The 23,316-nt window shown below is 49.8% G+C and overlaps 1 long non-coding RNA gene across 1 annotated transcript; it reads left to right on the forward strand.

Annotated features, from left to right (window-relative positions):
* Positions 1–1,612: 1,612 nt before the first annotated feature.
* Positions 1,613–19,888, forward strand: LOC135577272 (uncharacterized). The gene is made up of 3 exons (XR_010468906.1): positions 1,613–2,085; positions 17,325–17,508; positions 19,612–19,888. It is a non-coding gene; the product is annotated as an uncharacterized LOC135577272 (long non-coding RNA).
* The last annotated feature ends 3,428 nt before the right edge of the window (positions 19,889–23,316 follow it).

A 23,316-nucleotide genomic window follows, 5' to 3' on the forward strand; every position in this document is an offset into this window, starting at 1 on the left:
TGCTTTTGGGCGCCTTTTTTGATAAGAAGAGTGTGTTTTGGGGATATAAAACGTTGGGGTTTGTGTGTGGTGCCCCGGTGGCGCTTTGTGCTTCCCACCGCCGCGTTTTCTCCGCGTTCACCTCAAAAAGTGCTGTAAAAAGGCAAGATTGTTTTCATTCTCATTCTCCTGTGGATTTTCCTCTGTTCTGTAGCTCAAAATCTGTATTTCATGCTTTTGGAAGAGCACAAAGCGCCTGCGGGAGCGAGCGGGGTTGCGCACGGGTGTGCAAACCCAGCCCACCAGCCTTGTTTCCCAACGTAACTCATGGTTCATGGTTATTTTCGATGTTTTCTTATGATTGTTCTCTTCTGGTCGGCACCGTTGGACCTGAACGCCAAGTTCAGACCTATATAAACTCCCTGCCTCACATCTCAATAATGAAGTTGTGCAAATTGCGGCGGTGGGAACGTACAAGCCGAGATTTTGGTGGAACGGCCTTGGGTTGGTGTTGGAACACGCAACATTCGCACAACTCATGGGATGCCATAAGAACCATCGCAGCTTTGCGCTGAGCATTTATTGATCCCCACAGTGTCTTTGGGGTATTTTTGGTTGTTATTGATGCCTGTGTTCCCACAGGGGACGGTGGTTGCAGAATGTGGGGACTGTTGAATGATACCGCCTTTAGTTTTGCCAATGGAAGGGGTTTTATTGCTGCCGTTGAACCTTTCTAACCACAACTTGTTGCTACTGAACGATGCAGTTTGAGTGTCGCAAATGAAATTATGTGTGTTTAACGGAGATTTCCTTCCTGACCAGGATAGTAGGGCATTTTAAATAAATGAAGAGTCAACCAGCATGTGGGATGGAGCTCAACCGCGCTGCCTCGCGGGTCTTTCAACAGGCCGTCCGGCTGCTCATTCATTTACGAGGAGCTTGCGCTGGGTGTTTTGTGGTGTTTGCTAATACAGCAACAGGGCTCCACGTTTCTTCTGCAACAGAAGGGTGGGAGAATGCGTTTCATTCTTCTCTATAGATAGAGTTTGGAATCATCCCGTCCCGCAGCCGGCGGCTCGGGGAAACTTGGCTCCATCTCAGTCGATTCCATAGGGAGCCGGTAAATCCATCCCGCATGTGTCGAGCTTGTAAATCTCTGAGGTGTGAGCAAAGTATGTGATATTTAAGATCCATCAACCTCAGCATGTCCCCCCAAAACTACACTTGTGCCCAGCTCTCTCAGCTGCTCGTGAAAACAGCTTTTTGGGTTTGCCAACAGTTCTTGTGTACGGGCCAGTGCTGGAAGGTGGATGAGCAGCTGCGGGTCCTGCGTCCAGAGACAGGGCTTTAATGTATTTCTGCTGAAAAACAGAGCAGCAGTGCCCAAAGCTCTGCCCAGGGTAGATACCTGGGCCTGAGGATGATGGAGATGATGGGGGTGGTGGGGATGGTGGGTAAGATGGGGATGGGGATGATGATGATGACAATGATGACTATGATGATGGGGATGATGGGGATGATTGATGATGATGATGATGGGGATGGTGGGGAGGATGGGGATGGCGATGATGGGGATGGGGATGATGATAATGATGACTGTGATGATGGGGATGATGGGAATGTGATTATGAGGATGATGGGGATGGTGGGGATGATGGGAATTATTATGATGGGGATGGGGATGATTATGATGAGGAGGAGGAGGATGATGGGGATGATGATGATGTTAATGATGGGGATGATTATTATGATGATGGGGATGATGGGGTTGGGGATGATGGGGATGTGAAACAGCTGTGGACAACGAGCAGCCCAGAGGCAGCTGTGCAGCCAGAGATGGGGCTCAAAGCTGCCTGGCTGGTGGGAGGGTGTGGCAGCAAAATCAATCAACCCGTTAATCAATCAGCCTATGAGAGGCAAGGTCAGATGCATCTTGGGAAGGTGAGGAAGCCGTGTGGTCTGGGTTTTGGAGAACAAAGCCCTGTTGGCAGCAGGTGCAGGCTGGGCTGCTGTGGGACCTGCTGGTGTTTGCCCGGCAGCGCCGTGGCCCTGGGACACCTGGGGACAAGGAGACAAAGGGACCAGGCACTGGCAGCGCCCACCCAGGTCAGTAATGTTTCCTTGTGCTGGTTTTTCTTTGAACTGCTTGTCTTTGCCAGCTACCACTGGCCATGTGCTCTTAATATCACTTTAGCAGTTTCTCCCTCTCTTTTCTGCTTATACCAACATTACTGGAAGTTTTGGGGTCAAAGCCCATTTGAGGCGCTTCTGAGAAGAGCAAACAGGCGCTTCCCTGGGTAAAAGGGCTTTCTGGGGTGTTATTCCTGCCCATTGCTTGTTAGGACTGTGTCCTTCCCTGGAAAACTGATTTATTTCCCATCTAATGCAATTATTAGCAATGTTGTAAAGCTGCCAATGTCTTCCCGTTCCCCATAGGGCAAACTTGGAAGCTTTTTTGGTGAAAAATGAAAATATTATAGCAGAATAGCCCCTAAACAAGCCAGGGATCTCCCCGGGAGGGCAATGCAGGGGGCCTATGGGAGTCTCTGCAAGTACAAACTGACATGGAACAAAATGGGCTGTAAAGTTTCTCTATCAGTAAATGGCCCCTTTGGCAAGAACCGCTGAAAATTTGCCGGTTCCCTTCTAGGCGGCGATTTTCTCAAATGCTGCTGATACGATCAGATAGATTTCTGTAGCCTGAGCTGCTTTTAAGCTCTAAAAAACCCGCCCTGTTGTAATCTAGTGTTAATCAGATTGGAGTCAGCTGGGATGGGGCCGGCAAACGCTCCCGCGATGCTGTGGGGTGGCTTAAACCTGGGTGGGATTGATACAGGGCTGCTTTATCAGCAAAAAGAGGGGGTTTGGGTTATATCTCCATGAGGGGCTGCGATGCTGAGGGTGCTGAGCATCCCTCAGGTTGGGGTTTGGTACCCAGAGCATCCATCAGGTTGGGGTTTGGTACCCAGAGCATCCGTCCGGAAGCGCTAAATGCCTCGGGTAGATCCTTAGCAAGGACTCATTGATCTTCTTTGCCGCGCTAAGCCAATATTGTTCTTTATAAGAGGAATCCTGCAGCCGCCTTCTCAATCCCCCCGGCACAGCTGGGATGTGCTCATGGTTCTGTGGGTGGTGGAAACCTTCCCTGGGGAGGGACAGCACAAAGATGCTCACAGATGCATCTCTCTACTCCAGAAACAGCAGAATCTTATTTTAGTACGATTTATTGTTTTGAATGGTACCATAAAAAAAGCGTAATATTGCTAGAAACAACTTTTTGTTGTCAAGTGTTTGGTTCTATCAGACAAAATAAAGTCGTGTTGGGAAAGAATGGCTGTAAATTGAACCCCAATGTCCCTCTGGGAGGAGCAAAGTGCCCCCGCGCTCAAATGCACCCAAAGCAAACCTGGGTGCAGATGTGTGCTCAGATACTTACCAAAATGCGCTAAATAACTGTAAGCCTGAGATTCAAAGAAGTCTAAAGAGGATTAAACCATCGGAAATAGGCCAAAACTACTTTATCGCTGCTGTTGTGGGGGTTTGGTTGGTCACGTTTTGGTTTATATTGGGTAGAAGATGCTGGGATGCTCCTGCTATCCCTGTGGTGGGAGCAGCGGTTGCCATCCCGGTGCTGGAGCCGGGGGGTGAGGACCGGTGATGTAGGACATGCGGGTCTGGGGGGCTTAATGATGCTCTAATCCAGAGAGAAAAATCGCATTTGTAAAAAAGAGGCGGGGGGGGGAAATAACTCTATTGGATTGCAGCCCACAAGCTGTTGGGCTGTGGCTGCAGCTGCGACAGGGGGGTTCTGTGTAATGTAGTTGTTTTACATCCAGGCTGGGGGTGTAGCACCCCCATAGCGCTGCTTGTCATCGCACTCTGAACTGTCATTGTCTTTTTGGTCAGATTTGAGCCCAGTGCATGGCTGGTGTCGCCCGTGACCCTGCACCCCAGCAAGCAGCTGGGTTGTGTGGGTGGTGATGGCAAATAGGAGTCCTGGCCGGCAGAATTAATAACCTCAGGACTCCAGTGTGGTATTATATCACGGACTAAAAGGCGACAAAATATTGGTGATTAGTCAAGATAAATCCATAGTTTTGCCCGTACTGATGTGGTAAAAGACATCTAGTGTTTGCAGAGTGTTGGGGCTGTTCCACACGGTGTGAATGTGATTCCTCGGGCACCCCAGGTGTGTGGGCTGACCCCCAACCGGGGATCACGCTGGAGCGTGTCTGTGAGCTGAGAGAGGATCAGTGCAAAAGCCCCCGGGCCACGCTGGCGTTTCCATGCGCGGAGGCTTTGGCTGGGCGTTCAGGGGATTTTCCTGCTTGGCCGAGGGCTGGCGATGCTCCTCACTTGTAACGGGGTTTTTCCGAGCGACTCGGGGTGGGGTGGGCGTCGCTGGCGCGGGGTGTCACACAGAAACCAAAGCTGCGCCTTGGATGCCGCAGTAATTGTGAAGCCGCGTACGAGACCCACCGGGGGTAATTTTGGGGGTGACGCTGTGTCCCTTGGGCTTGCAGAGCTCCTTCCTCAGTACCTGGGGAGCGTCGCTGGGTGTCTCAGGCTGGCACGAGGCAGCGGTGCCCCGAGTTCGGTGTCTGTTTGGTGTAGGGCGGTGTTGGCATCGCTCGTCCCTCCTGGCAGCAGCACCGCGACTGATGGGCCGTTATCAGTGGGACCCAGGCGGCCCCGGGGCGCTGGGCTGCCCACCAGCTCCAGCATCCCTCTGCAGATGGGCAGCTGGACCCCGAGGCGTTCAAAGCCTAGGACACCCCATTTCACCTCTTTTCCCTAAAAATTAGAGCTGTTAGAGGGAGACGGAAGGTCCCGTGGAGCCAGGCTGCGCTTGCTTTGCCTTTGGTTTCTACGAGCGTCATAAATTCCTGCTGTCTGTTAACATCATTGCGGTGCCAATACACTAATTAATAAAGAAGGTGAGAAGCCCCATGGGATGAGCAGGTGACACCAGCAGCTTTGGTGGCACATGGAGGAGCGCCCAGGGGAGGCAGAAATATCGGCGTGGATTAAAGGCAGCGGAGCCACGCTTAGATGCGAAGATTATGTGAAAGTCCTGAGTAATGTGGAATAAAAGGGGCTTGAAAGATCATTAAAATTAATCAGAGATTAACGGAAATGCAAGACTGCTGAGCCAGTCTTATCTGCTGGCAATTGAACTTATTGTAGCTGAGAAATAAGACTATCAGATTTAGAGCATCGTGATAAGGATAAGCAAGAGCTCTTAAACCTCTGGAGAGACCCCGGCAAGTGCTCCCAGCCCTTTGGTCACCTCCCCATGGGGGGGATAGTTTGACGTCCCCACGGGCAGGTGGTACCCAGGGTAGGGACCCCCCCACCCCATCCCATGGCATGAGGATGAGGAGTTAAACTCAGTGAATGCAAAGAGTGATTTGTCTGGGTCACAGGAATTATAATATCGGGGAAAACTTTGTTCATCAGCAAAACACGTATTGCTTCTTCGGGGAGGGGAACAGGGGTTTGTGAAACAAAAAGCTGGTGTGATCGGAGTTAATTCGTTTTAAGCTGCAATGAGTTACATCCAAAGAGGATCTGGCACGCAGGGTTTATTTCGGGTTGGGGGAGGGGAAAGAAAGACACAGCAAATATTTAGCTGCTCATTTGCAAAAATGTGGTTTGGATTAAAAGAGTTATGCTCTTAAAAAAAATCAATATTGCTTTTGAAACGTGGTGGTTTTGGGGAACGAGCTGCATTTGGTGCTGGTGTGGGAGGAAATGGAGAGGTTTTCAGGGTGGGTTTTGCCAAATGTTCTTCATCCTCATCCCAGGTACCCCCAGCCCGTCCCGGGGCTGCCGGTCCCGTCCCCCTTTGATGCTGTTGGTGGGAAGTCGGTGGGGCCGGGGGATGCTCAGGATATTGCACATCAGAGCCGGCGTAATGAGAGGCAGACCCGTGGCTGTGAGTGCTCGTGACTCTCTTGAAGTGGCTGCTGTTTGAAGTGGCTGGAGGTACGAAATGATAACGTGCACCAGCTGAGGAGCCGCCGGCACCCGACGCGTTGTTCGGCCCGTTATCCGTCCCCACAGCCCAGCACTGACCACCCGCCTCGCTCCAGTGTCCTGGAACATCCAGCAAATGGGTCCTCAATGGTTACCTGGGCTGAGAGGGTGAAGATTGTATGGGGGGAATTACTCCTTGATGGGGCAAACCATGCAGCATCCCCTGGGTGGGTTATAGGCTGGAGACGTGGATGCTGAGAACTCAATAAACGCCCCAGGATGGGTGAGAAGTAAACTGACATGTTTGTAAAGATGGAAAGTGATGCGTTTATTTGCTTATAGACAAGTGTTCTTTGGGTTGTTTTGGTTTGGGTTCTTTAGGGCATTTAAAAAACTGAGTGTTTCCAATAGCACCATCTGTATTTCCAGATAACTCATCCACTCTTCCTGTGAAATCTCTCTTAGAGGAACTTATATAACATATAAACAAAGCCCAAGACTCCCCTGACTTCTCCAGCCTTTCTTCTCTCCACTGAGCTGTGGATTAGTTAATTCCTGGCTTTTCAGTGATGCTTTGGGGCATGGGGATCCACCGAGGAAAGGAACAGGTATTTTCAGAGTGTGTGGCACCAAAATTCAGGGTGTGTCTGCTCAGAAATGTGGGCATTGATCTTTATCTTTTCTCCCGGCCGGACCTGCCCCAGGACACACTTGTGCCACGTCCTTGTACCTTACCATGTGCCAGCCCCTCGTTGAACACATCGCCATTGATTCCCCCCATTAAAACCTTTATTTTTCCCTCCATTCCTCTAATTTTCATAGAAAACTCACTGTCGGTTTGCAGTATCTCTACCTCCAAGCCCCTTCTCAGCCCGTGAGGGCAAATGACTCCAGCAAGCCGAATTAGACACATTGCGCAGGAATGCAGGCTCCCGTCAGCCCCTTGCTGCTCGTTCCTTGCACAAAGCACAGAAATTCATCCCAGATGGGTAAATAAGCAGTCGGCTTCTATTGAGACAACTGTGGATTCATCCTGCTGCCGCTGCTGACTAATTTCTCATCGGCATTCCTTCCTGTGTGTTGAGCAAGCGCCTTCCCGCATCCCTCTGATGCGCTGTTAGCGGGAGAAATTATATCATCCGACTTCTAATTTGTGTTTAGTCATTCTAGATCTATCAGGGTTTTTTTAAATAGGCTTATCCAATCAAAGCGGGGGCTTCGGGATGGAGGGGAGCCAAAAATCTGGAGCCCTACTGCCAGGGCTTGGTGCTGCTGTGTTATGAGCAGTGGGGACTCGGTATAAATTGAGCAGATAGTGGAGAGCGAGATGTCTCCTAGACACATCCCATTATGCCAACTTCCCCAACCCTGCTTTGCAGAAGGCCAGAAATCATCTGCTCCATTCGGGTGGCTGTGAATTTTACAGGCGATGCCTTTTTGGGTTAATTTGGGTGCATCCAGCAGGTTCTGCTGTTGCATGATGCGAAACGGCAGTGGGTGCTCCCCCGTCGTTTCTTGGATGCGATGCCCCTCAGCATCATGTCAGCCCCTCTGTGCTGGTGACGGGTTTGCAGGGTGGTGGGTTTTAGGGTGACGGGTTTGCAGGGTGGTGGGTTTTAGGGTGACGGGTTTCAGGGTGATGCTTGGCAGGGTGACGGGCTTGCAGGGTGACAGGTTTCAGGGTGATGCTTGGCAGGGTGATGGGTTTGCAGGGTGACAGGTTTCAGGGTGATGCTTGGCAGGGTGATGGGTTTGCAGGGTAACAGGTTTCAGGGTGATGCTTGGCAGGGTAACAGGTTACAGGGTGATGCTTGGCAGGGTGATGGGTTTGCAGGGTGACAGGTTTCAAGGTGATGTTTGGCAGGGTGCCGGGTTTCAGGGTGATGCTTGGTAGGGTGACAGGTTTCAGGGTGATGCTTGGCAGGGTGACGGGTTTGCAGGGTGCCGGGTTTCAGGGTGATGCTTGGCAGGGTGACGGGTTTGCAGGGGGATGCTTGGCAGGGTGATGGGTTTGTAGGGTGATGTGTTTCAGGGCGATGGTTTTGGTGGAGCAGAAGCAGACGCTGCAGCTGTTGCTGGTCCCGGCTCCTTCCTGTGCCGCGGTTCCCACAGCCCCGGGTATTGTCTGGGCTGGTTGGGGCCGGCCGGCTCCGCCAACACACCCGTCAGGATTTGTTCTTTACAACAACACTTTTCTAGGATTAAAAAAGGAAAGAAGTGCAAAAGGAGGAAGTTTGTTCATGTGTCTCCCTGTGGGGATATTGGGGTCCTGTCCAGTGGGATTTGGCGTAGAAGTGGGTTTGAGGTCTGTGGATGCGCAGGGTGTTATCATTCCTCTGTCCTCCTTCACCCCTCTCTCCATCTCCTTGTTCAATTTCTCATTAGAAAATGCTCATTTAAGGAAGTCTGATAGCAGCACGGGTTTCTTATTAATTTTTATTCCATTTTCTCCTGCATGTCAGCAACACGTAGCATATTTCCAAGGGAGAAAATATGTGTTAAGGATTAAAATTTATCCATTCAAAGATAGCGTTTAAAGCCTGGGTGGGTCAAGCAACCTCCTGGTATCAATTTTAACCTGGTATTTGGTTATTACACAGGTGCAAGTTCTTAAAACAGCTCAGGAAATGAAAAACTAGGGAGGACATGAGGCTAGAAGATTGCTGCTTATTTGGAGATTTGCATGGGGAGGAAGGGCTGTGCTCAACCAGCTGAGCCTTGGATGTGGGTGGCAGCTTGGGGGGGACGTGGGTCAGGCGGGAGGATTTGGGGAAGGAGGGGACCCTCAAATGTCACCAGTGCCCCCCTGCCATGAGCAGGGACATCGTCACCAGCTCAGGGTGCTCAGAGCCCTGTCCAGCCTGGCCTGGGGTGTCTCAGGGATGGTTCATCTACCACCTCTCTGCTCCTAGTTGAGAAGAAAAGGAAAGGGAGGTGGGGAAATGGCTGGAAAAAAGGGGAGAAATGGAAACTAGAAGAAAAAGGGATGAGCAGAAAGCCAGGAAATATCCCCAAAATCCTCGCAAGGCAGTGTTATGGAAAGCATCGCTCCACCACCAGTTCTGCAAGGGCGACTGTCCACCTTGGGGGGCTGTTTGGCAGACTTGGGTAGTGGTTTCATATTGTGCTTGTATGGCAAATTAAGAACCATTTTTCAGTCTCTTTTTTGTGCAAATCAAACCACTTCTCGCTCTCAAGGGAACCAAAGTATCTGGAGTTATTTGGCGATCCTTCAGCTGACGGTCATGATTCCCAAAAGAAAAACAGCAACCAAAAATGCCCTTTAGTTACATCCCGCTAATCTGGAGGGAGCTTCAAAGCAAATGTTCAAAACTCCTCGTGGTTTAATGGCCAAATGCAGTTGTGAATGGCAGAGCTGGATTCTGCAAAGCCAAGAGTTACCCCAGGATAAAATGGGGGGTGCTGGGCTTAAATCTGACTTAAAATAGCTCCTAGGACACACCGCTAATATCAAATAGTTGATCTCCAGTTCAAAAAGCACATCTCCCAACCCCAGAGGTGAGTCTGTTTGAAACTCTCCCCAGATTTCTTTCATCCACGATCCCAAATGCTTAATTTTGTCAGCTTCGCTTTTAAAAACGGCCCCAAGAAGAGCCCCTGGGGTGGGTTGATATAAAGCAGAGAGGGAGAGGTGTGATGTGCGTGGCCCCAGGTGTCCGTATCCTCATTCCTGATGGGGGGCTGCTGATGGACCCCAAACCCACTGCAGGATGTGCAGCCCCGTCAGCATCCCAGTCTCATCCTTCCTGGCTTCAAGGAGCACAGAAACATCAACAACAATTAAAGCTTAACGAGAAACAAATGCTCTGTCCAAACCAGCCATTGATTTCAGCGGGAGCTTTACGAGAAAGTCGGGATTGGATTCAAAGGGTTTGTCTTACAGTTGTCTTAACTCCTAGCTCTGCGTCCCAGCTTGTTCCTATTTGATCTCAATCTGGTCTTAGTTGGTAGAGCTGTGGGATTTGTCCAGTTTAGGGCTTGGTTTAGGGATGAGGATGGGCTGGTGCTGGTCCCACCAAACAGCAAGGGCACGAGGAATAAAGGACAGGATTCGGATACATCAGTCCTGGCCATCAGGGTCTGGTACTAATTAGTGGGGGTTTCCGGTGGCTCAATGTGTGATACCGGCACACAAAGAGCATGGGATGGGGAGGAATCCAGCCTTGCTCAGCACCTTTTGTGTTCGCACAAGTGGCTGGTGAAGCTGTTTAACGTCTGGCTTTGCTGGGCCTGGGCTCTCGGAGCAGTCGGGTGCCTGGGGCTGTGGCCTTGGGGACCAGCGTCTGTCCCCAAGGAGCCACGCGGGGACCACCCGGTGTCCCCAGCCGAGGGTGGGCACATGGGGCGAAATCACAACCCACCTTTGCAGCCAGAAACTTGCAGGGTTGGGGAAAAAACAGCCAATTGCTTGTTAGGCTAATTATGCACTTCATCCTATAAGTGCAGGAATAGATTAGAAAGAGGATATTTAGAAATACATATTTTAAATGTATATGTATAGAAATTAATTTTTGCTAGGATTTGAACCTGCTGGCTGACTCCAGACTAAGCAGTTCTCAGCAGGTACTGGATTAGAATGTGACATCCTTGTCTGCAGAGCAACTACTTGTGAGACAGATCCCTTGATTTCAGTGGGGAGGTGACATAGAAACTCATCTTGAGCTTGATGCTAAAATGCACGTCTCTCAGCTGATGGTTGGTGGGTCTGGGGAAGGATGGAGATGGAGAAGGTGGGATGGAGAAGGTTCCTGCAGCCTGTTCATGTTGGTTTTTGTGAAGAAGCCCAGTATCCTCCTTCAAGTGATTAATCAGAATTATTTGACATGAAGCATCGATGCTCCTGCCATCATTTTGTAGGCATAAAAACATAGGATGAGTAAGGATATTTTGAACCATTTTACTCCAGAAACTGCTTCATAAATGAAACATGTAAGAGACTATATTTATAGTAGAAAGAACAGCTCTCTCGGGATATGAATAGCGTTATACCATATCATGTAATTAAAAGCTGAATATGACTAACACATTCCCATACAGATGTATCACAGCACTGGCGGCCATGTGGGACGCGTGGAGAAAAAAGGCCCGGTTCAAGAAACCACAAATTCCAGGGGTGGGGAGTGCGAGGAGGGGGAAATGAAGCTCTTTGCAATCTATTTTTCTTCCTTATTTTCTGTTTCTTCTCTTTGCAAGACCATGAACACATGCAAAGCATTAGGTAGTGCCTTGCCCGCCGGGGTGGCTGCTGGACCCGGCATCAGCGGCTCCGGGAGAGCATCCTCGGCACAGTCACCAGGAGAAATAACAAGTAAATATAACCTTAAAATACAAGTATGGCCATGAATTAATTCCGTAGAGCTCTTCCCCACAGCCTGTTCCCAGAGACATGGGTCAGGCTCTCTGCATTTCTGTGGAATAGCCTGGTTGCCCAATACAAAATCGGCTGCTCCAGCCAGACAATGGGTGCTGAAAGAAGCAAGAGGAGAAAATATGGTGGGGAAAACAGTGTAAAATAAATACATAAATTAGGAGGGGAGACAAAGTTGTCTTTTTCCTTTGGTCTTTTTATGATTGGAAAGCAAACGTCAAGTCTCCTTTAGGCTCTGTTTGGTGTTGGTGTGGTCTGTCCTTGCAGGTCATGTCTTATATGCAGCGTGTTGCCATGTTCTTCTGGATTCCTTCCAGCTGGTCCACACCTTCCCTGAGGTGCAGGAAGAAATTGTTGGCCCTGAGGGTGGTGAGAGCCTGGCCCAGGTTCCCAGAGAGGTGGTAGATGAACCATCCCTGGAGATGTCCCAGGCCAGGCTGGACGGGGTCTGACTAGATGGGCTTTGAAGGTCCCTTCAGCCCAAACCTTTCTATGATCCTGTGCAAGCAGCCACCGTTCTCCAGCCGAGCTCTCACCAGCCCCCAGGGCAGAGGAAGGATTTCTTCCTGTGCTTTAGGAGCAGCCTGGCTCTGGGTACAGCTTGTTGGGGTGTCCCTTGTCCCCTGGAGAGCAACGCTGGGCCGTGTGCTCAGCACAAGGTCCGAGGAGCCCTGTTCCCACTCCTGCACCACCACAGCTTCACCAGATGCTTCTGGTCCCATCCCCACATCCCTTGTGCTCGATACCAGCCCATGTTGAGTTCTTACCCTGATGTCTTGGCTTGTGGTTCCTAGACATCTCATGCTCTGGTCCTCTTGTGCTATACCATGGTCCTCCACAGCTGGGCTCAACCATCTTGAGGGACTTGTCCAACCAACACGTTTCTATGGTTGAGAACCTTGCTGGATACATATTCCCATTTTGACTGTCTTCAAATCCATTCCTGGGATGGTTCTGTAGCCTCCACCTGCTCCGTAGTGTTTTCCTTTCCCCAGGCTAGGCTCCCTTGTTAGGCTGGGCTCAAGAACCTCTCCATAGCATGCACATCTGACATCCACAGCTTGTCCTGTTGCCCTGCTGGGGGATGCAATGACATGATTTTGATGTGATTTATTCCTGACATCCTGATTAGTTGTTACTCATCTCCTTGTTCCATAGAATTCAGAATTCTTTGATTAATCACCCTAGTACTTTCCTGTGACTTGATGCTGAGCTGACGACTCCATAATATCTCTGCTCTTCCTTTTTCAATCTATTTTAAGGATAGAAATCCTGGTTTTGGGATCTCTCCAGTTCTTAGGACTCAAGTTCTCCAAGAGGACGACCAAGTCCCCGCAGGGTCCTGCATCCCTCTGGATGCGGCTCATTCCATCTTCCCTGCCTCTGCCCACACAGGGTTAATTTATAAAGCTTCAGAAGCAAATCAGATGCCTTAATGACACATCCCGACTTTTTATTTATAATCTGTTCATCTGCTCCGATCACACATCCTTGTCTGAAATACATTGTAAATCAAGGCGCCCTAATCCAATCTTGTGTTAATTAATTCTTCCACTTGCCTTCTACTTTGGGGGAGCAGAAGAATAGATGTAAAAAGCACGATGGTGACGTTGGAGTGGCTGGTTATTATTCTTTATTATTCAGTGGAGTATTGATAAGAAAATGAGCATGTTCTTTTCCCATTTGCCGCACAACCTTGGGCAGGACTTTGTTATATTAGAGAAATAAGAAAAGCAATTTGAAAAAATTGCTCCCTGGCTCCTGTACAGCCACTTGAAAACTGATTTATTTGGGGGTTTCCACAGCTGTGTGTGGGTTTCCACAAGACTTTATTTCACGTTATTAAATCTGGCTGTCGAAATGTTCCTGTGATTTAATGTGAAGTGTGTTTTATTCGATAATTCCTTATAGATATGGAGGGGATGTCTCGCTGAGGCTGGAGGGGAATAAACAAAGAGATAAATAAAGGAGTAACTCGGTGGCCACGATGGAGCCACCTGGGTGCTGGGTCCATGGCGGGCTTCAAGTCACTCTTGTCCCTCAAGGGGATGGAGAGAGGATGCAGCAAAGGGGCAGTGGGTGGATGGAGCAAACACAGGATGCTTTCAGCTTAATTTTTGCTCTGATCCAGGACTAGGGAACCAGGAGATTGTTAGTTCAGTGAAGCTCTCACATAGCCCATCAGCACTGATTTTATTCTTCTTTTTCATTTTGGTGAAGCGAGAAGTACGGAATCACTCAATCATGGGTTAAAAGTCCAATTAAACAATAGTGTTTTAATAGTCTGCAAATCAGCAGCAGCAGGATGGAAACAACAAACGCAATTGTGGCGAATAAGGAATAAATCCCTTGACGAGCCCCTTTCACCAAGGAGATGGTTCATCAGCAGTAATGAGTTAATAATTGTGTGCCGGGATTTTTGCCAAAGGTGAAAATTAACTAAAACAAGGTTTATTCGTTACGCTGGACCTAGGCTCAGTCCTACCTGCGTCTTTTCCTCCGGTTTGCATCAGTGTTGAGAATTCCAGCTTAGCATGGCATTTTCAACAAGCAAAAAGTGAAACATAAATTTGTGACAAGGCACAGATAAAGTGAAGTTTAGGTTTGAAAAGTGTGTTCCAAGCCTCAAATAATCAGCCAGTTCTCTCAGTTACAACAGAAGATTTTGGGTATTATAAACCATTTCCTAGGAAGGTCTGGATGAGTTTGTGCCAGCAGAGCTCTGTGGTTTGGGTTTGCGATGGAAATCTCAGCCACCTTAGCTAGCTCTTGAATTACGCTGTGATTTATAGCCGGCGCGACTCCTGTAGCGTCGTCGTGTATTTCATTTAACGGCTCTGCAAGCGCAAGGTTTGGAGCTGGGAGCAGCTGCAGTGAAGCACCATCCCAGTTTATCTTGGGCCGGGTTCAAGCTGCCCTGACTCGGCTGAACTCCCTCGGTCTCCATTTCCCTTCCTGCTTCCGAATATTCTGCTTTTCTCCTCCCGTTTCCTTCCTGCTCCAGCCTTGGCTCATTGCCCCCTTCCATCTGCCTCCCGTTTCCCCCAGAAACAAAAAGCCCCATTTATTTGTTTGCTTTCCTGCGTGTGAGAATCCCCGCAGCATCTCTTCTTGTACCTTAATTACCCCGCAGATGAGCTCGGGCGAGGAAATGTGTATTTTTCCAGTGCAGACCTATGCGGAGACCAGCACCAAGCGCTTAATTACTAATTGCTGGGGCTGGATTTGGCCTGTTCCCTCTCCAGCTCCGCAATATTTCAGTCCGACTGGCTTCGTGGCAAGTAAACAGCACAGCGGCCAAGTCGCGAGGGCTCGTCGTGGCCACAGAGACGCCAGGATCGATGCCAATTGCCAAGTCAGGTTTGCACATGCTGCCGCTTGGTTTAGTTCTCCCTCGTTTCGGAGCCGTCCGAAGGCTCTGCCTGCGAGCACGGCCATAGTCCCAGCTCCAGGATTACATATCCTGGTTTAAATGTGATGCAGTGGGGAAGATCCTGGGTATTATGGGGTATTTCCAGCCTGCTGTGCAGCAGAGGGTGTCCTGTGGGCATTGGTAGTATGCTCAGGCTGGGGGCAGCGTGTGGCTTGTCTGATCTCATTTCTAGTAAGTCTGTGTGTCATCTGGGGCATGGAAAAGCGATGCTGTCGCTTGTCAAAAGTCTGGTGCAGCACCCAGCGAGAGGCTTTTGCCTCAGTGCGTTACAGGAACTTGCAGGTTTCTTGAGCGTAAATGCTCATTTAATCCAGGTGGGATATATGACAAAAATCTTAAATCTTGCATTTGTTTTTCCTGGATTTATCCTTTTCTATGCCCTCCCTGTAGTGCAGGGGCTGGTGAAAATGCAGGCAAAAGGCGCAGAGCACCCAGCTCCCGGGTACCCAGGGGGGCTCGCAGGGATGAAGCCCCATGGATTCATCCCAAAAGCAGCCGTGCAGGGTGACACGGAGGGTCCATCCGCACCCTGCCCCTGGCAGCACCCACGTCTGGACCCGCAGGAAAAGGAATACAGCAATAGGCCAAGGAAGTGATGCTTTGCAGCGGAGGGGATGCCGCTGCGGGGTGATGGATGCGGGTGCACCAAAGAGCAGCCCATCCCCAATTCCCACTCATAACCAGGGCAAAAAGGTGTCATTTTTCCTCTTTTACCCCTCAAACTGCCATCAGCATCCCCTGCTGGGTCCGCCGCGGCGCAGCCTGACCTCTATACTCTTATTAAAAGGCGCTGACCTAATTTAACCGATGGATCTCTGGATTTACGTGGGCTGCCCACAGCATAGGCTGGCGCTGACCAGATTAACTACAATTATTTGGGATTTACGGAGACTGTTTGCAGAATAAACTGGCACTGAGCAGATTAACTAACTAAAATAATTTGGGATTCAGGCAGACTTCCCACGGCAAATAGACTGACACAAATAAAATTAAGAGGGGACCAGGGGAAATACATTTGTTCTGCTGCTTCATTGCGGTTAAAATGTCTCTATTCCCTCTTCCCACACATCTATCTTTTTACCTCGTCCCCCAAACAAATAAAAGGTATTAAGTATATGGAGCGATCAGACCTTCCTCCCATCTCCGCTGCGATCAAACACAATAAGAAAACAATTACCGATGGGTCGTTTACTCCGACATAACTCGCAATCTTTTGGTTGTATTTGTTGCTGCGGTTGCCCTTGGAAACCCGGAGCACGCCCTGCGGATGCAGGGCGATGCTCCTTTGCCTCCCGGCACGCAGCGTTATCACAGTGATTTACGACCTGTGACCAACATAGGAGCCTGGGGCTGAGATCTGTGCTTTTGCTCTCTAAATCAAGTTCTTACATTGTGGTTTTTGCAGGAATCCTGTTTATTCCTATATCCCACCCTCACCGTGGCTCTTGTAACAGCCTTTTCCTTGCCTTTTTTATTTTTTTTCTCATCATATTTTCCCTAGCAGGGAATAATCTCAGGTTGCTGCCAAACCCTTCTTGGAAAGAACAGGCTCTGTGTGCATTACCTGAGCATTTCAGAAAGGGGTGGGGGGGGAAATCTGGCAGCACAAAGCAGGCTTGAAACGACACTGAGGGGACGCACGATCAGATCCATCCAGCAAAACTTCTATGTGAAAGGGAGAGATGCAGATATCTCAAGCTAGATTAAGAGTAGTGTCTTTAAAGATGTATTTGGATCCCCTTGCTCGGTGTAAAGCACCCAAGGTCCAGCAGGGAGCCCCAAGGAAGCCCAGGACCGCTCTCCGTCAGCGATGCAGCCATGGGAATCGGAGATGTGTCCGCAAGCGAACGGCGCCTCCTGCATCCCACAGTGCCACCTAGCGTGGTCCAGCCCGCCGGGCCCCAGCGCTGCGGGTGAGCGGAGCCATGGGGACGGGGATGCGACTGGTCCCTGAGTGCGCAGCCACCCGTGGGTAGGGACAGCACTGAAGAATTCGGGCCCGGACCCCCACTGGGGTTAGTTGGTAGGAAAGCGTTCTTTTCCTGGCTGGAAATGGCACATATGCTTGGTGCTGGCATTTTACAATGTCACCCGTTGCTTGTGGTGCTGCTGGTTGGGTTTGCAGGGGGGAGATGCTCTCGCCTCCCCATCCGCTGCACAGAGTGCAATGGGAGGGAGGGGAGGATGCTCTGCTCTGTGCTCCCCAGTTCCATGGGGACAAACCCCTGCCAGTGTCCCCAGGCCACCGCAGCGCCCCGGGGGTGCCAGCACACCCCCCGGCAACCTGGGAGGGCGAGTCATCGAGTCACCTCTTCCTGAGCACCAGAGTCTGCTTTAAACTTCAAAATGCCACCATAAGCGTAGTCAGGCATATATTTCCATACTGATACTGCATAATAAACACAGTAGGAGCCTAAAGTACCTTGAGGAACATCCCACTGTGCTTATTATCCTGTACTTCTCTGCTAATTACTAGATTCTAAACTTTAATACTCAGGGATTTGTTTACCTAGCACTTTATCAGCTGCTCTATCTGTTCCACAGCTTCCCCGTGCCAGCGCTGACTTCAACACACGTTCCCTCCTGACGGGCTGCGCTTTGGGGTTGTTCCCATGGGTGACCCGTGTCACACGCATGGCTGCGGCTCAGAAATGGGCACTGCTGGCCCTGCTTGTCCTTGGCCAGCTGTGAGATCCCGGCGAGTTCAATCACCATGGGGCACGCACAGGTGAGGAGGATGGGGCACGTAGAGCTGAGAGTGCAGCGCATGGCGATGCGAACCCTAATGGGTGATGCAAGACTCTGTGAGTGATGCAGCCCCACGTGGGGGACGTGAATCTGTGCAGGCAACGCAAACCTGCGTGGGCAATGCAAATGCATGTGGAGGATGCAAACCTGAGCGATGCAGACCCATGTGAGGGATGCAAATCCCTGCAGGCAATGCAAGCTCATGTGGGTGATGCAGATGCATATGCGCGAGGCAAACCTGTGTAGGTGATGCAAAACTGCACGGATGATGCAAATGCACATGAGAGATGCAAACCTGTGTAAGTGATGCAGACCCATGTGAGCGATACAAATCTGTGCAGGCAATGCAAACCTGCATGGGCGATGCAAACCTATGTGGGTGATTCAAATCCATGTAGGCAATGCAAACTCACGTGGGTGACATAGATGCACGTGGGTGATGCAAATCTGCACAGGTGATGCAGACCCATGTAGCTGATGCAAATCTGTGCAGGCAATGTGAACCTGTATGGGTAATGCAAATCTGTGCGGGTGATGCAAATGCACGTGGGGGATGCAAACCTGAGTGATGCAGACCCACATGCATGATGCAAATCTGTGCAGGCAATGCAAACCTGTATGGGTGATGCAAATCTGTGCGGGTGATGCAAATGCACGTGGGTGACATAGATGCACGTGGGTGATGCAAATCTGCACGGGTGATGCAAATACATGTGGGGGATGCAAGCCTATGTGGGTGATGCAAATCTGTGCAGGCAATGCAAACCTGCACGGGTGATGCAAACCTGCACGGGTGATGCAAATGCACATGGGGGATGCAAACCTGAGTGATGCAGACCCATGTGGCTGATGCAAATCCATGCAAGCAATGCAAACTTGCATGGGCAATGCAAACCCACGTGGGTGATGCAGATGCATGCGAGTGATGCAAACCCATGTGCGGGATGCAAATCTGCGCAGGCAATGCAAACCAGCATAGGCAATGCAAACTCACGTGTGCAATTCAGACACAGGTGGGTGCTGCAAACCTGCAAGAGTGATGCAAAACTCGGTGCATGATGCAAACCTGCATGGGTCCGACCCACAGCACGGGGGGTTGCTTTGCCCCTTCTCCTTCAGCCAGGCACCACTGCACTGCCCTGTTTAGCCCACAAAATTCAAAGCATTCACATCCGATAAACTGGATTATCGCCTATTTTTTGGATTGAGATGAATGACTTTCCAAATTCTTGGCTTGTTTGCTTTGGCCGTGCTCAAATCCTGCGAACTCGGCTTCTGATAAGCGTGTTAGGAAAAGGGATATGTGGAAAAAAGAGATGGAAACAGCAACATGTAATCACCGCCTGGCTTTTGGTTTGTGTCAGAGCTCAGAGTCCATCCGTAATTACCTTCATTACTCTTGACCTGAGAACAAACTCAAAGGCACTTTTAAAAGAGATTAATACAAGGGTTTCTCAGGAAGAGAAGGCATTGCGAATCATCTTCTTGTCTGTCCCCTATAAATTGAATCAAGCGTCCGTGTGGCAGCTGGGGCTGTCTGTCTGTCTGTCCGTCTGCCGCCTGCCCTGCTCCATCCCAGCAAACTGTGGTCCCAGTCAGACGCCAAATTCCAAGCACTGAATCATGTCCCCAGCCAGAAAAACAGCATTTAGCCAACTAAAGGCCCCCGACTACTTCTGCTCCAATCTATTTAGCAAAAATAGCGCGTCTATTTTCGGGGTTAAGCCATCTGTTCACCTTGTTAGAGGAGTTAATGCCAGGCCAGCTCCTTTACTGGAAACAGAACCCGCCTAATGGCTTCATTAGAACCTGTTTCTAAAGAGTGTCCCGTCCCCGTCTTAAGCAGCAAGCTAATTACAAAAACTGGCTTTGATTCACTTTAAAGATGCTTTGAGCATCTAGAATGAAAAATGGGACTTCTTTTTGCAAAGTTCCTACCCAAGACAGCTAACCCAGCAATAAGAATATGATATTTAGTTAAAAATCTCTGCAGAATGGAACTGCCCCCCAAAGCGCTTCTAGGATGTGTTAGTCCTTCCCTTGATCACCGCTCACCTCCTCCTGTATTTGTGTGTGTTTCCAGCACTCCCGCAACAAGGAGCAGCCTCCGAGTCCTCTGACCTGTGACAGTGGCACCTACACCCTGAGAAAGAGCAAAGAAATAGCTGCAAAAGAGCAAAGAAATAACCACAAAGTCCATCCTGCTGGTTTCCAGCCCATCCCTACACAGAGAAGCAGCGTTTGCAGCAGCAGCTTTGGCGTGAGTGCTACAGGTTATTCTGCATTCACTACTTTTGCATTTGGTTTTTGGTTTTGTTTTGTTTTCACTCCTGGGAAAGCTAATTACAAACAATTTAATTAAGATCTCTCATTAATGTTCTAGTAGTTCGGCAAGTTTGGGTTCACTCAGCAGGTTGCAAAGGTTTTATTCTACCCGTTATCCCCCCATTAACTCAGCCCGTGTCAGCACTGGGTTGGCTCATCCCCGCGACCCCGGGGAGCTGCACAGTGTGAGGTCCCCTCAAGGGACACCTCCTGGGACACATCTATTTTGGGGTCCCACAGGACACGCTCACCCGGCTCTGTCCCCACATGGCACCCAGTTGATGCACCCCCCCCGCACCCCAGCGTCACCCCCGCTGTATCCCGGCATCACCCCCCTGCATCCCGGTGTCGCACCCCCCCCTGCGCCCTGGCATCATCCCCCTGCATCCCGGCGTCGCACCCCCCTGCATCCCGGCATCACCCCCCACTGCATCCCAGCATCATCCAGCTGCATCCCGGCGTCTCCACCCCACCCCCCCCCCCCTCATCCCAGCATCACACCCCCCCCCTGCATCCCAGTGTCGCCCCCCTCCTGCATCTCAGCATCACCAGTAAGCACCACCCTGTAGAAATGGTAAAGCTTGGTGTTAAACAAAGCAAACTGATACAAAACCTCTCACTTTGTTAGAAGGGAGGAAGAAGGTTGAAAACAAAAATACAGGTGAGAAAGGGAGGGGGCTGAGGAAAAGCTGATTCCTTAGGGATCAGCACAGCAGCCTTGGCCCAGCGGACAGAGAAATCTGAGCAGTAAGCCCCAGGAAAGTAGGGGAAAAAACATCACAAGTGGCTGAGGAAAGAGAGGAAATGTATTTTTAGTCCATTTAGAAATCTGGTTTGTGTTTGTTTCGAATTAGCTTAAAAATCTGGTTTGGGTTTGGCTAATGCTTTAAATCAGCCCGGAGCTCTTGAGCAACCCGCGGGCTCTGTGTCCCAGCCCAGCGGTGGCCACGTCGCCAGCGGAGCCGCCCCCAGCATCCCCAGCTTAACGAACTTTGCTAATTTGGGTGCCGCAGCATCCCAAACACCCGTTCTCCAAACTGCAACAACAGCCAAGTCACCCATCACTTGCTGGCGCACCCATGGAAGCTGCAGGGGAAGTTCTCTGGTGCGTGGAGCCGGGTTTATCCCACTCATCGCTGGGTGGGATACGTGGATTGACTTCTTTTGATTGCTTTTCCTTTGCTTTTACAGCAAGCAGGCGAATGGTGTATATTGGTATCTATTAGATCAGCAGTGCCTGCTCTCCCAGCTGGCTGTCAAGCCAAAAATGAATACGTAGATCAGCCCAAGTGGTCTCGCCGGAGACCATAGGCCAGTGGTGGTTTATGGTGATCTAATGAAAAATTAAAGCGCAGTTCTCTGTTTGTAACAATTGATTCTGGGTTTACAGGCATCGGGGATGATGTCGGGGCGAAAAGGTTCTTCCGAGTCCTGGCTGTGGTTTTTCACCTGATGATATTCACGGGAAATGATGTTGCTCTCTCTGCGTAGGGATGGGGACGCGTAGGGATGGGGGGACACAGCCATGAAATATGAAATCTTATCTTTTAGGTGAACTGGAGCACAACACATCACTTTGCCCCAGCTCTATGTTAATTGCGTTTGGGGCTTGGAAATGAAGATCCCGTGGAGCAGAGAGGGACCCGGGGCACGTGGGTGGGTTTGCACCGATATAAAGTGCCCAAGCTCTGTGAAACACCCACCCTTGTGCTGCTAAATGCTTCCCGAGCTGGGCAAGAAACTTCACCTTGGGCTCTCAGCTTTGGCTGCTGTATTTTTATTTAGCAAACAGACAGATTTGGCTGCCGCAGAGCTCTGCACAAGGGCAGATGTCCAGCCACATCTGGATGGCTCCGCTTGCAACCTTCCCGCGGTAAATAGTCGTAATGGTAAAGCCCAGAACAAGCGGAATCTGCCTTTGGCTGGCAGCTAAATCCACCTCCGAATGCCTTGTCGTACAAACGCAAAGGTGCAAAAACCACATGGATATCAGGCATTTAAATCTGATATCGTATTCACCCTAATGTCTCACATCTGCTTTGGATTTCAGTGTTGTCTGCAGAGTTCTTAGCAGAGCAGCGCATTTGCAATACCGAAAAGAAATATTTCATGTAGAGTTATCACGGTCTCTCTCTCTCTGGCTTGGGAACCATTTGTCTCTGCAGCTGAATAAGCCATTAAACCGGGAAGAAAATTGGCTTTGGTGCAGGATGAAAAGCCTTCGCTTGGGATTAGAGGGATGGGAGCACACGTAGGGGGGTGAAAGGAACGTCCCTTTTCTGGATGCACGTGGTGAAAATGGTGCACATGGGCACTTTTGCAGGAACGACGGAACCTTCTTGCCGGGATGGCGACAATTTTTCAGAACTTGTTGGGAGTAAAGCCAATTACTCTAAAGGAATGATATATAAACTCTTCTTTTGACCAGAGCTTGGAAGATGTCCTGAGTCAAGGAAAGCTGAGGCATCTATTCCAGGATAAGGATCATAAGGCTGGGTAGGAAAACCAACAGGAACATGTGCAGGCAGAGAATTAGCTAAATACCTATGGATGAAGTCTATGCATTGGAATGTCTGACCAGGCGCTTATGGATTTAACGAGAGATGAGTCTTTTCCACCAGGATATGGGTTTATTTCAAACCTCAATGAATTCAAATCACCGCACATGATAATGATGTCAAAGAAGAGCAATATACTGGGAAAGGGCAGCCAGGGAGTTGCTAAATACAATAACCATACAGAGGGGAAAAAAATAGACGTTTAGGGAGTCACCTGCAGCCTTGATTGAAAAATCAGAGTTACATTAAAATTTTTCCTATTTAATTATCTTGCGGGTAATATCACTTCGATTGAGTTTCATATCCGAGCAAATTAGTTGCGCCACTATTATTAAAACCTACTTAGGCAACTCAATCAGTGCAAACTACCACTTGGAGGCTCAAACACGTGCTCGGAGCAGAACTGGAGAGGTGTGCTTCTTTTTTTGGAAAATGAGCTGAAGTAACTTTATGATATAGACAAATGAGTGAATCCAAATTGACGCTGCTTTAGGAATTGCTTTTTCCTTTAAGCATCGCTCCGCAAAGTTGGGTTTGAAAACCACACCAAGGTCATGGTTGTATTTTCTACCCAAGGCTGGAGGGGTCTCTTCTTGCAGGGTTCTTGCCCAAGGGATGCAAAGAATGGTATGGGAAATGGTGTTGCTCTCTCTCCCTATGGATGGGGATGCGTATGGATGGGGACACACAGGGATGGGGACACATAGGCACAAGTCCAGCCAACATAGAGCTATGAAAGAAACAAAACCAACCAGGGATGGGAGCGTGTAGGGGTGGGGACGCATAGGGATGGGGACACATAGGAATGGGGACCCACAGGCACAAGTCCAGCCAACATGGAGCTATGAGAGAAACAAAACCAACCAACAAAACCAAAACCAAAGAAAAAAAAACAACAAAAAACC

Source organism: Columba livia, chromosome Z (genome assembly GCF_036013475.1).
Source record: "Columba livia isolate bColLiv1 breed racing homer chromosome Z, bColLiv1.pat.W.v2, whole genome shotgun sequence".
Taxonomy (NCBI): Eukaryota; Metazoa; Chordata; class Aves; order Columbiformes; family Columbidae; genus Columba; species Columba livia.